Source organism: Scyliorhinus canicula, chromosome 18 (genome assembly GCF_902713615.1).
Source record: "Scyliorhinus canicula chromosome 18, sScyCan1.1, whole genome shotgun sequence".
Classification (NCBI taxonomy): Eukaryota; Metazoa; Chordata; class Chondrichthyes; order Carcharhiniformes; family Scyliorhinidae; genus Scyliorhinus; species Scyliorhinus canicula.
In genome coordinates, this window is record NC_052163.1 from 29,731,229 (window position 1) to 29,748,784 (window position 17,556).

Consider the following 17,556-nt stretch of genomic DNA (forward strand, 5'->3'; position numbering starts at 1 on the left):
AGAGGTACAAGATCAAGTGGCAAAATATTGTTGTTTGTGAGAGATCGCCACCATTAAATTATAAAGATTTTAAGAATCTATCGACGGGGCTAATAAAAGACGCGGTGCATTACTGATGTTTATATATTGTCCCCATTTGTAATTCTTGCTGCCATTTCAAAGTGCTGGGCAATACTATCTTTCTACATCTCCCGCGTGTTCATTCTGACACTTCCCTGATTTGAATGGTCTCGATTTTGTGGTATTTGCCGTCTTGACTCCACGGAAACTGTCAGCAACTTTGGGAGACCACAAAATAACGCGCGAAATTCCAGATGTTATTCACAGAATCCTAGAATCCCTACAGTGCAGGAGGAGGCCATTCAGCCCATCGACTCTCCACCCACCCTATCTACCTCGGCCCAATCCCCTGCCCTACCCCGTAACCCCATTTAGCATGGCCATTTAGCATGGCCAATCCATCTAACCTGTGGGAAGAAACCGCAGCAGCCGGAGGAACCCCGCGGAGGCACAGGGAAAACATGCAAACTGCACACACTCACCCATGGTCAGAATTCAACCCGGGTCCTTGGTGCTGTGAGGCAGCAGTGCTAACCACTGTGCCACCATGCCATCCCTTGCTGCCACCATTGTCAACAATTCCAAGCTCCTCCAGAGGGCGCACTACTGGAGTCGCCCACAACGCCCCCACAAGATTGCAAAATCCCCAAAATCAATCAATGAATTGATTTTTTTAAACTCCTAATTTTACAGTTAATCATAGTGTGAAAATCCTTGAAAAAGGTATACATTGTTGAATGAGATTTACCAGGGATTATTGCATCTGCTAAATTCATAATTGCTGCTAAACACCCTCACTTGCCCTGAGAATCTAATTTTATATTTGTGAAATGTCAAATGTCTCCATTGTGATAAAACACTCATTGTGTTTTCAAAATAACATTTTTAACACGCTTATGATATTGTAGTTTTCTTAATTCCAACAAGAGCATTTATTTTGCTGTCTGAAAATTTAAATGAAAAGTGACGGTAGCACAATGGTTAGCACAGTTGCTTCATAGCTCCAGGGTCCCAGGTTCGATTCCCCACTTGGGTCACTGTCTGTGCAGAGTCTGCATGTTCTCCCCGTGTTGGCGTGGGTTTCCTCCCACAGTCCAAAGATGTGAAGGTTAGGTGGATTAGCCATGCTAAATTCCCCTTAGGTTATGTGGGGTTACTGGTTTATGGGGATAGGGTGGAGGTCTGGGCTTAAGTGGGGTGCTCTTTCCAAGAGCCAATGCAAACCCGATGGGCCGAATGGCCTCCTTCTGCACCGTAAATTCTATGAAGGAAAGACAGTGCTTTTGGCTTCCTGGAATGTTGTCCATGAGAATACTTCAATGTGGTTGGCTGCTTACCCGTCATGACAACATCCCTCTTGTTGACTTGGCACCAGATTTAAACTAATGTCGGGAACGGGGAGTTCCACACTGCAAAAGTTGCTAGATCTTTGTGGACAGCTGTCTTTGAGCTCAGCCATGAGTGTCATTGCTTTACAATCGGGCACAGTATCCAGCCATTGGCAGTCCCTATAAAGTAAAATTCAAGGAAAAATAGCATAGAATATTTTGTCATTTGACGTCATCTCTGACCAGCAAAAAATTTAATTGACAACTTTAGATACTTTCTGATCAACTGTAAAAATTGACACCAAGTCCTGAAATTATGGACAGCAGAGATTTCAGAAAGTCAACAGATTTAATTTTGCACTTGTGGTCACAGACATTTCAGATATAAGAAGGCACACATGTGAATGTGTACATTACCTCAATAATAGACTTAAAAGGGCTGGTTTAGCATACTGGGCTAAATAGCTGGCTTTTAAAGCAGACCAAGACAGGCCAGCGGTAGGGTTCAATTCCCATACCAGCCTCCCTGAACAGGTGCCGGAATGTGGCGACTAGGGTCTTTTCACAGTAACTTAATTGAAGCCTACTTGTGACAATAAGCAATTTCATTTCAAATTACAAGATAGTAATCTTTTTAGTGGTGATAGCCTCTAAGAACCCATTCTACCCCATTTACTGCCTCAAAATAGGCAATAATTTAGACAGAATTCCACATCATTATTTCTAAACTTTTCCAGTGTCGCAACCACTCAAGAGTAGAAAGTTGCTTTGTGTTTGAGATGATTTAGTGTGTCTTTAAGAATGTGATTAGATGTAACAAATTGCGAGAGAAAGGCTCAATTGTTGGAGGCAGTTTGCCATAAATCAAAAGTCAATTCATGGAGATTCTGCTTGACTCCGTTAGTCCTTTTGCACTTTGAAACCGAATGTTCAGACAAATTACTGATGCGAAATCCTTTATGACGTTTGTTTCTGAAAATAACTGAATTGAAAAACTTAGCTTCCTCCATAAATCCTGTTATCCGAGGCACCATTTTTTCAAAGATGATGAATATGTTCCCAGACTGTCCATAATATCAGTTGTGAATAATGCTACACACCCATAATTCAAACAAAGGGTATCTTGACATCTCAGGACGCCTACATCATTCAATGTGTAAATCACACTGTTGAATTATCAGGTGTCACAACTGTTAATATAAGAGACACAATTTAAAACTTTAAAAATGAATGCTGCCTGAACCAAGGAAGTGCAGCCAGCCACAAACTCCATTCCCTATCCTTTGACTCCATCCCTCTTCCTGGCAACTATCTGAGGCTGAACCAAATGGACTTGCAACCTTGGTGTTGGATATCACTTTGAGTTGCGCTGCCAGCCACATATCTGCTTCATCATAAAGTGTGTCAACTTCCAGCTCCAAAAAGTTGCTCACTAGTTTCAGCTCATCTGCCCATGTAAACTGTAGAATTGTTGAACCCCGTGCTTTCCTAGCCAATATTCAATCTTCCACCTGCCATAAACATGAGTTTATCCAAACGTTTGCACCAAATCTCCTCCACCCATTATCCCAACTATTCCTGGAATGAGAGGGTTGTTTTATGAGATCGGGTTGAGTAGCATAGGCCAATGTTCCCTGGAGGTTAGAAGAATGAGAGGTGATCTCTTTGGAATATATGATTCTGGGTGGGATTGATCGGGTGGATACAGAAGAGTTGTTTCCCCGAATTGCAGTGTTTAGGTCGAGGAGACTTGGCCTCAGGGTAAGGGATTACCCATTCAGGACTGAGGTGAGGGGAAGTCCATCCTTCGCTCAGCTCAAATTTGACCTTCTGAAGAGTAAAGAATTCCAGCAGGTCCCCCCGCCATGCCAGGGCGGAGAGGTTGATCTCCATCCCAACAGGATCCGCCTTTGAGCGATCAACAAGGCGAAGGCTACAACATTTGCCTCCCTACCCGTTTCCAACCCCGGCTGGTCCGACACCCCGAATATGGCCTCCCGAGGGTCCGGGTCCAGGTCCAGTTTCACAGGCACCACTTTAGAGATTACCCTAAACACCTCCTTCCAGTAATCCTCCAGCTTTGGACAGGGCCAAAACATATGAATGTGATTTGCGCCCCCCCCCCCACCCCCGCAACGTTCACACACATCTTCTACCCCCTCAAAGAGCCAGCTCATCCTTGCACTTGTGAGGTGCGCTCTAAGTATCACCTTCAGCTGTATCAGTCCCAACCCCGTGCGCGAGGTGGAGGCATTCACTCTCCGGAGCAACTCACATCAGAACCCCTCCTCCATATACTCTCCCAACTCTTCCTCCCACTTTGCTTTGATCCCTTCCAGCTGTGTCTTCTCCTCTTCCAAAATAGCCCCGTAAACTGCCAGTACTACACCATTCTCCAGTCCCCTTGTCGTCAGCACCTCCTCCCGCAATGTGGAGGCTGGCTCTACCGGTAAGCTCTGTATCTCCTTTACGACAAAGTCTCGTACCTGCATGTATCTAAATATTACCCCCTGCTCCAGCCAATACATCGCTCCCAGCTCCTTCAATGCTGCAAACCGACCCGCAAGAAACAAATCTTTTAGCGTCCTAATTCCTTTCTCCTCCCATCTCCGAAAATTTCTATCCCACTTCCCTGTCTCAAATCTATGGTTCCCCCGAATCGTCATTTCCCTTGACCCTGCCCCTAACCCGAAGATCTCCTGATTATTCATGGGAATACTGGAGAGCCGATGCAGTTTACAGGAAAAGCTTAACCAGAATATGGGAGCAGAAAGCATTGAACATAACCATACACTCAAACATTGTAACATGTGTTTCTGGATTTAATTTTTAATATGACCTCAGGATATCCCAAAGCACTTTACAACTGATGAAGTATTTTGGGAGTTTTGACACTGTTGTAATGTAGGAAATGCAGCAGTCAGTTTGCGCACTGCAAACTCCCGTCAACAGAAATGCTCATCTGCTTCAGTGTTCTTTAAGGGATAAATATTGGGCTGGACAAAGGGGCGACGGGGTGGTTGTGGGGGGGGGGGGGGGGGGGGGGGGGGGGGGTCTGCTGTTTTTAAACATAGTGATATGGGCTTTTTTACGTTTTCCTAAAAGGGCAGGTGAGGTCTCTTGACATCTTCTCCCAAAGACAGTACTATCTCCCTCGTACACTATGATAATAATCATCATTATTGTCAGAAGTAGGCTTACATTAACACTTCAATGAAGTTACTGTGAAAAGCCCCTAGTGGCCACATTCCGGCATCTGTTTGTGTACACAGAGGGACAATTCAGAATGTCTTTCGGGACTTGTGGAAGGAAACTGGAGCAACCAGTGGAAGCCCACGCAGACACAGGGAGAATGTGCAGACTCCGCACAGACCATGACCCAAGCTGCAAATTGAACTTGGGACCCTGGTGCTATGAAGCAACAGTGCGAACCACTGTGCTGCCGTGTCGCCCGGAGAGTGTCGGCTTAGAATTCTGTGCACAAGCCTCAAGAGTGAGACTTCAAAATAGATGCAAACTTATATATTTACTGGGTGTGAATGGAGCGAGAGGACTTTGGTGTCTATTGAAACCAGGCCTGATGTTTTACGACAGGAACTTCTGTTAATTTGAACCTTATAATTCCTCAACTTCTTTATGATCGGTGAACTAATTTATTCTCAGTTAGAGCACAAAGGAGAGTGTGCCAAAACTGAGAAGCATCCTTCAACAGCCACCATGAAACTCAGTACAGAACGCCATTCTCACAAGGGCGAGAAAGCAGCGACATCATAGAATAATATCTGCATTACGCTGTTAAAAAGTACTCGCTGATTCTCTTCAGGGTGAGACTATGTTTCCCAAGGTGCTTCCTCCATGACCAAAATGGAGGTCCAGTGATTTGCCTGCAGCCTTGTATCCTGGTATTTGAAAACATGTTTTGAAAGTGTGTGAGGAAGTGCTAACTTGTTTTTCCGCTTGTCGTGTTAACGTGGAAGTGTTCCACAGCACATGAGTGAAATTTTAAATTCAGTGTGCGGGGTATCCTGGAAACAAATCCACATGTTGTTTGAACTCCAATGCTCTGAGATAAATACACTTCAGCTATTAGCACAATTTCAATGCTATATTTAGACAAATGTCCAAATCATTATCTTAACAGCCGTACAGAATACAGCAAGGTATTGGATTGAGGGGGAAAAATTCAACTCTACAGTTAAATTTGATACTTGGGTATAAATTGCCAGCAGAATACAACAAATCAATAGGAAATAATAGAATAAGTGTGAATACAGTACTTTGTAGTTACCATTTCTGTTCCATTTGACAAGAATTATTCACTTATTGATCTGACTATATTTCCACTAATTGGAGTGACCAAGCTTTAAAATGACCAAATTCATTAGGAATCATTTGAGCAAACGAGAAGTGACAGGTCCACAATTGAAAATCTCTTTCTGGCACAGTACAATTAAAACCCATTTGTCACTGGCGAAATTAATCTGGTGAGACGCATTTACCTATTACTTTCTTGTTTATGCCAAGCATAGGGTAGGCAGTGGCGTAGTGGTATTGTCACTGGACTAATAATCCAGAGTACTACTCTATGATCCCAGGTTCAAATCCCACCACTGCAGATAGTGAAATTTAAATTCAATAATTAAAAACAAATCTGGGTTTAAGAGTCCACATGAATTGATTGTTGGAAAGATCCGTCCTTTAGAATTTTGTGCTCAAGCTTCAAGAGTGAGTCTTCATTTCATTTCAAGGGGCAGCACGGTGGCATTGCTGCCTACGGCGCTGAGGACCAGGGTTCGAATCCCGGCCCTGGGTCACTGTCCGTGTGGAGTTTGCACATTCTCCCCGTGTCTGCGTGGGTTTTACCCCCACAACCCAAAGATGTGCTGGTTAGGTGGATTGGCCATTCTAAATTGCCCCTTAATTGGAAAAAATAATTGGGTACTCTAAATTTTTTTTTAAAAGTGAGTCTTCAAAATAGATGCAAACTTATATATTTACTGGGTATGGGGATTTTTCTTGGAGAGTGAGGCCTTTGGTGTCTGTTGAAATCAGGCCTGATGTTTTACGACAGGAAGTTTGGTTAATTTAGGGAAGGAAATCTGCCATTCTTATCAGGTCTGGCCTATATGTGACTCCAGACCCACAGCAATATGGTTGACTCTTAACTGCCCCTCAAGGGCAATTAGGGATGGGCAGCAAATGCTGGTGCAGCCATGAACAAATAAACAAAATAAACAAACCTGAGTTTGACCACATAAATTTATTGTGACAAAGAGGTGTTATGATACGAGATGGCAGCATCAGATAGTAGTTATTCTGTTGCTCTTTAAAATGTATTGATTAATCAATACAATTAGTTGCTGCGCAGTTCCTCGTTAGTATAGTGGTTAGTATCCCCGCCTGTCACGCGGGAGACCTGGGTTCAATTCCCCAACGGGGAGTTTGTACCTCTCCTGGCAGAAGACGGCAATCCTTTTGGGCAGCACGGTAGCATAGTGGTTAGCACAAATGCTTCACAGCTCCAGGGTCCCAGGTTCGAATCCCGGCTTGGGTCACTGTCTGTGTGGAGTCTGCACGCTCTCCCCATGTGTGCGTGGGTTTCCTCCGGGTGCTCCAGTTTCCTCCCACAGTCCAAAGATGTGCAGGTTAGGTGAATTGGCCAGGCTAAATTGCCGTCAGGGGCCAAATTGCCCTTAGTGTTAGGTGGGGTTACTGGGTTATGGGGATAGGGTGGAGGTATAGGCTTGGGTAGGGTGCTCTTTCCAAGAGCTGGTGCAGACTTGATGGGCCGAATGGCCTCCTTCTGCACTGTATATTCTATGAAAAGTGCAAAGTTAATGTGCTACAGTTTAATCTGAAAAATATCTTAAATGTGATTCTTAACTGCCAACAGAGTCAAGAAAGAAGTGCACCCAAATCAATCATCTTATAAAAGGGTTGTTTGAGAGGTGGGAAAAGGCTGTTGAATCAGTTTAGACCACAAATCATCCAGAATTCTCCATTTAATAGTCTTTATCAACTTGCATTTGGTTTATAGAAAGCACTCTATCTGGATGCATCACAGCATGATATGGCAATTGCTCAGCCCAAGACCGCAAGAAACTTCAGAGAGTCGTGAACACAGCCCAGTCCATCACACAAACCTGCCTCCCATCCATTGACTCCATCCACACCTCCCGCTGCCTGGGGAAAGCGGGCAGCATAATCAAAGACCCCTCCCCACCCGGCTTACTCACTCTTCCAACTTCTTCAGGCAGGAGATACAAAAGTCTGAGAACACACAAACAGACCCAAAAACAGCTTCTTCCCCGCTGTTACCATACACCTAAACGACCCTCTTATGGACTGACCTCATTAACACTACACCCCTGTATGCTTCACCCGATGCCGGTGTTATGTAGTTACATTGTGTACCTTGGATTGCCCTATTTTTTATTTCCTTTTCGTTTCATGTACTTAATGATCTGTTGAGCTGCTCACAGAAAAATACTTTTCATTGTACCTCGTACACGTGACAATAAACATAATCCAACCCAATCGAATAAGATTTCATGCCATAAAAATATGGAGTAAATATGAATAATTATGATGTATAATGAAGCATGATAATTTACATTGTACATAAATGTGGGTTGTGCACAGTATAGAACATAGAACAGTGCAGCACAGAACAGGCCCGTCAGCCCATGTTGTTGTGCCGACCATTTATCCTAATCTAAGATCAACCTAACCTACATCCCTTCAGTTTACTGCTGTCCATGTGCCTGTCTGAGAGTCGCTTAAATGTCCCTAATGACTCTGACTCCACCACCTCTGCTGGCAGTGCATTCCACACACCCACCACTCTCTGTGTAAAGAACCTACCCTCTGACATCTCCCCTATACCTTCCTCCAATCACCTTAAAATTATGTCCCCTCATGATAGCCATTTCCACCCTGGGGAAAAGTCTCTGGCTATCCACTCTATCCATGTGTCTCATCACCTTGTACACCTCTATCTGGTCAGCTCTCTGCCTTCTTTGCTCCAGTGAGAAAAGCCCTAGCTCCCTCAACCTTTCTTCATAAGACATACCCTCCAGTCCAGGCTGCATCCTGGTAAATCTCCTCTGTACCCTCTCCAAAGCATCCACATCCTTCCTATAATGAGGCAACCAGAACTGGACACAATATTCCAAGTGTGGTCTAACTAAGGTTTTATAAAGCTGCAGCAAAACCTCGTGGCTCTGAAACTCAATCCCCCTGTTAATCAAAGCCAACACACCATACGCCTTTAACAAGCCTCTCAACCTGGGTGGCAACTTTGAGGGATCTATGTACGTGGACCCCAAGATCCCTCTGTTCCTCCACACTTCGAAGAATCCTGCCTTTAACCCTGTATTCAGCATTCAAATTCGACCTTCCAAAATGAATCACTTCACATTTATCAAGGTTGAACTCCACCTGCCACTTCTCAGCCACCTCTGCATCCTTTCAATGTCCTGTTGTAACCTGCAACAACCCTCAACACTATCTACAACTCCCCCAACCTTCGTGTCATCGGCAAACTTACTAAGACACCCTTCCACTTCCTCATCCAAGTCATTTATAAAAACCACAAAGAGCAGAGGTCCCAGAACAGATCCTTGTGGGACACACTGGTCACCGACCTCCAGGCGGAATACTTTCCATCCACTACCACCCACTGTCTTCTTTCGGCCAGCCAATTCTGTATCCAGACAGCCAAATTTCCCTGTATCCCATGCCCCCTAACTTTCTGAATGAGCCTACCACATCCTCAAAGAATTCCATGAGGCTTGTGAGGCATGACCTGCCCCTCACAAAGCCATGCTGACTATCTTTAATCAAACTATGTTTTTCTAAATAATCATAAATCCTATCTCTCAAAATCCTTTCCAATATTTTGCTCACCACAGACATAAGACTGATGGGTCTGTAATTCCCAGGGATTTCCCTATTCACTTTCTTGTTCAGGGTAACAATATTTGCCTCCCTCCAATCATCCGGTACTACTCCAGTGGAGAGTGAGGATGCAAAGATCATCGCCAATGGTGCAGAACTCTCCTCCCTCGCTTCCCGTAGTAACCTTGGGTATATCCTGTCAGGCCCAGTGGACTTATCTATCCTGATGCTTTTCAAAATTTACAGCACATCCTCCTTCTTAATATCAACCTGTTCGAGTCTATTAACCTGGTTCACACTGTTCTATGGGCAACACGGTCCCTCTCTCTAGTGAATACTGAAGCACAGTATTCATTTAGGGCCTCCCCCATCTCCTCAGACTCTAGGCACAAGTTCCCTCCACTATCCCTGATCGGCCCTCCTCTCACTCTGATCATCCTCTTATTTCTCACACAAGTGTAGAACACCTTGGGGTTTTCCCTAATCCATCCCGCCAGGGCTTTTTCATGCCCCCTTCCACCTCTCCTCAATCCATTTTTGAGTTCCTTCCTGGCTACCTTGTAACCCTCTAGAGCCGAGTCAGGTCCTTGCTTCCTCAACCTTACATAAGCTTCATTCATCCTCTTGACTAGAAGCTCCACTTTTCTTGTCATCCAAGTATATAATGACAATAAAGAATGGATGAAGATTAAATTTACTGTACTGTGGGAGATATATTATATGGGCCTTGGAAGTGAGAATACCAATCCTGCAGCAATTATAATTATGGAAAATCAGGACTTATACCTGAAGCATGTGATCAGAGTTTGATTGAACAAAGGTTTCCCATATCCATCCTTTGCACAAAAAGAGGTTTGTTTCTGGGTTTTTTTTCATTCTTGGGATGTGAACATTGCTGGCTGCGCCAGCATTTGTTGCCCATCCCTAATTGCCCTTGAACTGAGTGACTTGCTCAGCCATTTCAGTGGGGGCAGTTAAGAGTCAACTGCATCGCTGTGTGACTCTGGAGTCACATATAGACCAGGCCGGGTTTCCAGTGGACTTATCTATCCTGATGCTTTTCAAAATTTCCAGCACATCCTCCTTCTTAATATCAACCTGTTCGAGTCTATTAACCTGGTTCACACTGTTCTATGGGCAACACGGTCCCTCTCTCTAGTGAATACTGAAGCACAGTATTCATTTAGGGCCTCCCCCATCTCCTCAGACTCTAGGCACAAGTTCCCTCCACTATCCCTGATCGGCCCTCCTCTCACTCTGATCATCCTCTTATTTCTCACACAAGTGACGGCAGATTTCCTTCCCTGAAGGACATTAGTGAACCAGATGGGCTTTTACGACAATCGGCAATAGTTTCATGGTCATCAATGGGCTTTTAATTCCAGATTTTTATTGAAGTCAAATTTCACCATCTGCCATGGTCAGATTCAAACCTTGGAGACCAGAGCATTACCCTGAGTCTCTGAATTACTAGTCGAGTGACAACACCACTACGCCACCACCTCCCCACGCCAGTATTGGTGCATTTTTTAAAGCCCCGTGACAAATCAATTGCTGTAATTGCCACCTCTGGGTGGGAAAAAGCAACAACCCGAGCTAAAAGATCAATGTCATTTGAAAATTTTGTTGTGTTTTGCGTCGTGATCCAGAAGCAACTGCAAAAAATCCAGTGGACGTTGGCATCTCAGCCATACCCTTGTCACAGGCCAGTATGTTATGTGAAGGACATAAATATTATCTGCCTGCTGCTCCAGAGGAAGCTCCCTTGTTCCATTCTTCATGGTGGAGACCCAGCATTTCCAAGCCTTTGTCCCATTCCTGACTGACTTTGTTTATTATGCCGCACGGGCACACTCTCAGCTCAGGAGATCTGGGAACTATGGGTTATTCAGCAACTTCACACTGGGCTGTGGCACTTTCAGGCAGTCCCATTAAAGCCTGAATTCCAAGGACCACATTGCCTGTTTCTGTGGAAATCACTCCATATGCTTAATATTCATATATTGAGCTTCTGAAAATAAAATGGTGGTACATTGGGTATCTCCTCCACCCCATCACTGCATAAGCCTAGCACACTGACTGAGAGAGAGTAGTTTGAAAGCAGATGGGTGAGAGTGAAGAAAAAAGGAAAATACGGCAGCAGTTTAAATACAAAATCCAGATTTTAATGGGAGCTCTCCTCATTCTCTGGTGCTGAAACCATACCTGAAAATTAAGGAGCACAGGTCTAACGGCTAGCAAATATCTCTACTCAATTTCAAAATCGGCATCAAATAATTAATAATGTGGCAGGCTACTGTTTTCAGGGTTTAAATCCTTTTCATAGTTTAAAGTATTTTAAAGAAAATGTCAAAACTACTAATAATCTTCACAGATGAACAAATCAAGATAGCTTTTTTAATAACTGTGGTGCCTATCTTTGAACATTTATATCTTTACATGCTTAGTGGAACAAACATTTTCATCTCCAATAAAATTATTCTTTTTATTGATTTTCCAAAACACTTAACTAATTGTTTAACTTTATCCAACCATCAAAATTGAATTCTAAAGGACCACATCATTATTTAAGTCCAAGGGTGGTATCATGAGCGGTGCAGGCTTGGAGAGCTGAAGAGCCTGTTCCTGTCCTGTATTGTTCTTTGTTAACACAGATGGGGTGGCAGGGTGGCACAATGATTAGCACTGCTGCCTCGCAGCTCTAGGGACCCAGGTTTGATTCTGGCCTTGGGTAACTGTGTGGATTTTGCGCATTCTCCCCTTGTCTGCGTGGGTTTCTTTCGGGTGCTCCGGTTTCCTCCCACAGTCCAAAGATGTGCAGGTTAGATGGATTTGCCAAGCTAAATTGCCCCTTGGAATGAGGTTTCAAGAATAGGATGGGGGATTGGGCTTAGGTAGTGTGGTCGTTCAAAGGATCGGTGCAGGCTCGATGGGCCAAAATGGCTTCCTTCTGCAATGTGGTGAATCTTTGGTTCTATGAGATTTGGAACAATTATGTTTCAAAATGGTATAAACATGCTGCAAATATGCTTCAATGAATGATACAATCCATAGGTAAGCTAAATGATAGATAGGATGGATTTATGCAACAGATGCATGAACTTTCAAAATGTTTTCATTGTATAGATAATAAATTGCAAATAAATCTTAATTCAGGAAATTACTATCAGTTGCTATCATTGAAGGGGAGAATGAGGGAGTCAGGAAATCCACAGGAAACCTATCTGTATAGATCTTCACTCATTTGCTTTCATGTGCCAATTTCCAGTTGGATGTTTAACAGCACTCACTGAAAGCAGGTGAGAATTTTATTTGATATAAAACACATTGCAATGTCGTGCTTGAGAGCATGAGTGCAATCTACAAAGATTTTCACTGGAATGCCCTGTGCTTTGAATTTGACCTCGAAGCTCTCATTTCCATCGTGCCAAGAAATCAGATAGTGAATTATTTTTGAAAAATGTCTAAAAGTAGAGAATGCATCCCTAAATTGGTGCGAGGTGTTACTTTCAGCCTATCTTGAATCTGGCTTTATTTGCAAGTTTTTACCCAAATCAAGTTTGTGCAATAGGTTAATGGTCCAGAAGACATTCTCAAGGCTTCTGGCATGCAGCCAATGGGGATAACACAAAATGACCATCAAGGACACTTCAATCTTGAACATTAATCCCTCGTGTTCATTCCAGTTTTTCAACAGAGTTGAACGTTTTTCAGCATCTGCCAATCTGCAGTACATTAATGTATCAAGCTGGTGATTGCCAGGATAAACAATTCTGTCACTTTTCCCACAGCCCAATGAGAGGATTGTGTTGTGTTTGTACATGACAGATTTCTACAAAGTCCAGGGCATCAGTAATTACATCCATGTAGCCCAGTGACTCGACCAGAATTATAGAACCTTTATGAACCACAATGTATTAATGATCAGGTTGGCTGCAAACCATCAACATAAGCAGAAAATTTCAAAGCGGATGAGTTCTCACTTACTAGTAGTAGTCACTGAAGTGGTTGTGTTCAAGAGTTGAGCATCAAACTTGATTAGAATAAACTGGATCACCAACAAAAAACACAATAAACATCTTGAAGCAGCAGCTGAGCTATTCTCACATAATAGCCGCAGCCAGTTTTCCAAGACCATGAACTATAACTTTGCCAAATGGTGACAAACATGCAGCAGATGATCGACAACATCCACTTATTGCCAAGAGCTGAGCAAGACAGAAAGCTATGAGGAACTTCTGAGGAACCATGGGCGCGATTCTCCGCTGCCCACGACGGGTCGGAGAATAGCGGGAGGGCCTTCCCGACATTTTTACCGACCTCCCGCTATTCTCTCCCCCCCCCCCCCCCCCAACGGCCGCCCCACGACACGAATCGCTGCACGAACAGCGATTCTCCCCGGGCCGATGAGCCGAGTTCCCAGACCTTTACGGCCGTTTTCACGAACGCAAACACACCTGCTCTCACCGTTCGTGAAAACGGCCGCAAAGTGCCGTCCCGGACAACCATGGCACCGATTGGCACGGCCGCACCACGGGCCTGGGATCGGTGGGCACCGATCGCGGGCAGCGGGTCCGATACCCGCGCACTATTTGTTCCTCCGCCGCCCCACAGGATCAGTCCGCGGGGCGGCTCAGGGGCATGACGGCCCGCGCATGCGCGGGTTTGACGCATCTGCGCGATGACGTCATCCGCGGGTTGGAGCCGCCCAACCCGCGCATGCGCGGCTGAGGTCATCATGCGCGTCAGCCGCCGTGACGCTTGGCGCGCGGGCTTAACGACGGTCGCTAAGCCCGCGATGCCATGCTTCTCGGGGCCACGCTGCTAGCCCCTCCCGGGGGGGGGGGGGGGGGGGGAGGGGAGAATCGGGTCCCGGGAGGGGGCGCGGAGGCTGCCGTGAAACATGGCCAGTTTCACGGCAGCCTTTAGGACTCTGCGCATTTGCGGAGAATCGCGCCCCATATTGCAAGCAGCAAGACTCATTTGCTAGTCTCTTATTGGGAGAATGCAGAAGCATGATACTCCCAATAAACAAACAGTCCTCGCCACATGTCAATTTAAATGGCAAAATGGACCATCACCAGCAGCAGCTTAACTCAGCTACAATAAAACCAGAGGATGTAGAATCAGAAGTAGGCCATTTGGCCCATCAAATCTGCTCCACATTCAATAAGATCATGACTGATTTGATAGGATAATCCTCAACTCCACTTTCCCCATAACCCTTACTGATTAAAAACCTATCTCAGCCTTGAACATACTTAATGACCCAAGTGCTACAGTCCTCTGCGGTAAAGATTGCCACAAATTCACTACCCTCCGAGAGAAGAAATTCCTCCTCATCTCTGTCTTAAATGGGCGACCCCTTACCCTGAGATTATGCCCTCTGGTCCTAGACTCTCCCACAAGGGGAAACAACATCTCAGCATCTACACTGTCAAGCTGCCTGAAAATTCTATGTCTCAATGAGGTTGCCTCTCATTCTTCTAAACTCCAATAAGTCAAAGCCCAACCTACTCAACCTTTCCTCATAAAGTAAATCGCTCCATAACCTGGATCAACTGAGTGAACCTTCTCTGGACTGCTACCAGTGCTATGAATATCATTCCTTTCTTCTGTTGCTACCTTTTTTACCATCATCCCAAGAAAACTAGAAAAGAGTGTAATCAAATCAATTTAGTATTTTTATAATAGATTAATGTACATGACTTAGAATTTATTAATCCATTGTTCACTAATGGTGTTGGTATATGTTTGGGTTACCCGTGTTCCTCCCCAAAGGTAGAAGTGAAGTGGTTGCCGTATAAATGTCAAGTGGGGTCACTTAGGAGTTAGGTGGCCTCCTTGTGTTTGAGTGAGATGTGCCTCTGCAACTTGCTCAGTTAACTGCCTCATCATTTGCTCTTTCTGGCACACACAATAACATTTGGGCAAAGTTCTTTGACAGTTTTCATATAACACCATTATAAAGGGCAACAGCCTTATCTGTGCCCAGAGATGGATTTCCAGTTAGTGGGGCCCTGGTCTTGGCTTCAAGTTCAGTCCCCCCACTCCTCGCCCCGGGACCTGAAGGCCACCCTCCACACACTCTTTCTTCCCTCACCCCTCAGACACACAATCCCTCTCCCCCCCCCCCAACTCTTCGCATGCTCTCTCTCATCCACCCACACTCTCTCTTCCCCACGCACCCACACTCACTCTCCCATCCACTACCCTCACATCTCTACCCCCCCCCCCCCCCCCCCCCCCCCCCCCCCACACCTCCTTCATCAGTGGTGTGGTGGTAAATTTTGAGGCGAGAAGCTTGAAATACATGGGCATACAGGTCATTTAATTTCTTGATCTTCTATTACATTGTTTTCCTACATATTGATCATTTGAGTCCCCAGGCATCAGTAAAACTATTCTTTATAAGTGAAAATTATTAGTGCCATTTGCTGTTTTATTCCGAACCATAAATCATTACTCTTTAGCATAGTAGAATCTAAGATGTAATTCAAGCCTATTAAAGAGATGAATTACAGAGCATTAGTTACAAGATATGGAACAAAACTGGGCAAATAGAGTTTAGGTACAGATCAGCCATTATGGTTGAAGAAGTTCAAGGGCCTGAATGGTCTGCTTTTATTCCTATCTAGATATCAATAAATGGAGATTGGCACGTGTGCAAGCATTCACACTGTTTCTCCAGTAAATTCAAACTAGTCCATATTTCAAAGAACTATTAGCCAGCTAAATTAATGGTTTACATACTTGTAAGGACCCTCTTGTGATCCCTTGTCTAATCCTTATGACATTTTAATGCCTTCCCTGCTTTGAACTGAATCCCCCCCTGCAAGCTGCTATGTGGACTGATCTTGCGGATCCCCTTTGATTCAGCATGCTTCGTGGCATAGTCCGTAATATCATTTTGAGAGACTCGGCTGCCAGCCAATCACCTCTTCTGGAATTCCAGACCTTTTCATACTTTCACTGGTGATTGGTCAAGGACTTCAGAATGTTCTGGAGGACACAGGCAAGCCATTTTGTAAAGTAGTTTCACTTTGGGGCTTAGTCCTACGAGGCAGCAAAACAGATCTCCGTCTCAGCTCAGTGATTTAAACTGTTCCAGCCATGCCGGTGGAAGTCACTCCTGTTTAAAAGCCGGCAGACAGTTGTCAGGTCTGAGAGAATTTAAAATCTCTCTTTGGGAGTGCTGGTGATGTAAAATACCCTTTCTCGCAGCTAAGGCTGGCAATTAAAGTACCCTCCAGCCAGCCTTTGAATGTTCCACTTCTGAGTAAAAGGCTAGGAAGCTGAAACGGATTTTTCTCAGATGTTTCATAACTGAAATGATGAGAAATAGGACAACATGGCTCGTTCTCTCAGAGCTGTGCAGTTACAATGATGGAGTAGCTTCCTTCTGTGTTGTGAAATTCTCTGGTTCCCACATGCAAATGGGATGTCATCTCAAGAAAACAGCTAACGATCAAATTAATTACTTCTCAACATGCTGGGCTGCACCCTCAACTAGCTTTTCCCTCCCATATTATCTATTGGATAATGTAACACACCATAACTTCTAACCAATTATCATTCCATAATATCCGCAGCTAACTTAAGGTATTGTGATTGTGTTCCAAATAGGATAAACAAAGTGACAAAACTTCTACAGTATAAACCTATAAACCTCTATATTCTTAAAGAATTTGGCATTACATGACCCAAGTCTTCACCTTTACAAAATATTTATTAGATTTAGAAATCTAATGAGGTCAGTCCTAGTGTGGAGATTCTGTAATAGATGTCATTGCTTGACTTGTTCCTGCTTGTGATAACACAAAGGAAGAAAGGATATAAATCGATAAACAGGATCCATTGTTCTTTTACAGAACACAGGCTTAGATTGAACTGACTTGACCTCAGCTTAATGCTAAGATGAGCGATTTACCTGCAAAATGTGTTCCTTTCTCCCATGAGGCTGGTGGCGCACTCCTGTAGTCAACTCCACTGGTGGAGATGGCTGTCAATGTTGGCTCACACTTGAACGAATGGGCCTATTTCCTGGACGCATACAGGGTTCCCACACACTAACTCACTCTGTCACTCCCACACACAAAGATGGCAATCAGCCTTTTCCTACTGGGGGATGGGGGTAAGGAGATATGCAGGGTGGAGGGCTTGAAGAGGAGGGGATTGGAGCGAAGGAAGATGGGATTGGAGTGAAGGAGCAGGGATGGGGTGTGAGGAAGGGATTTGATGAAGATGGGGGGGGGATGGGGTGATGAAG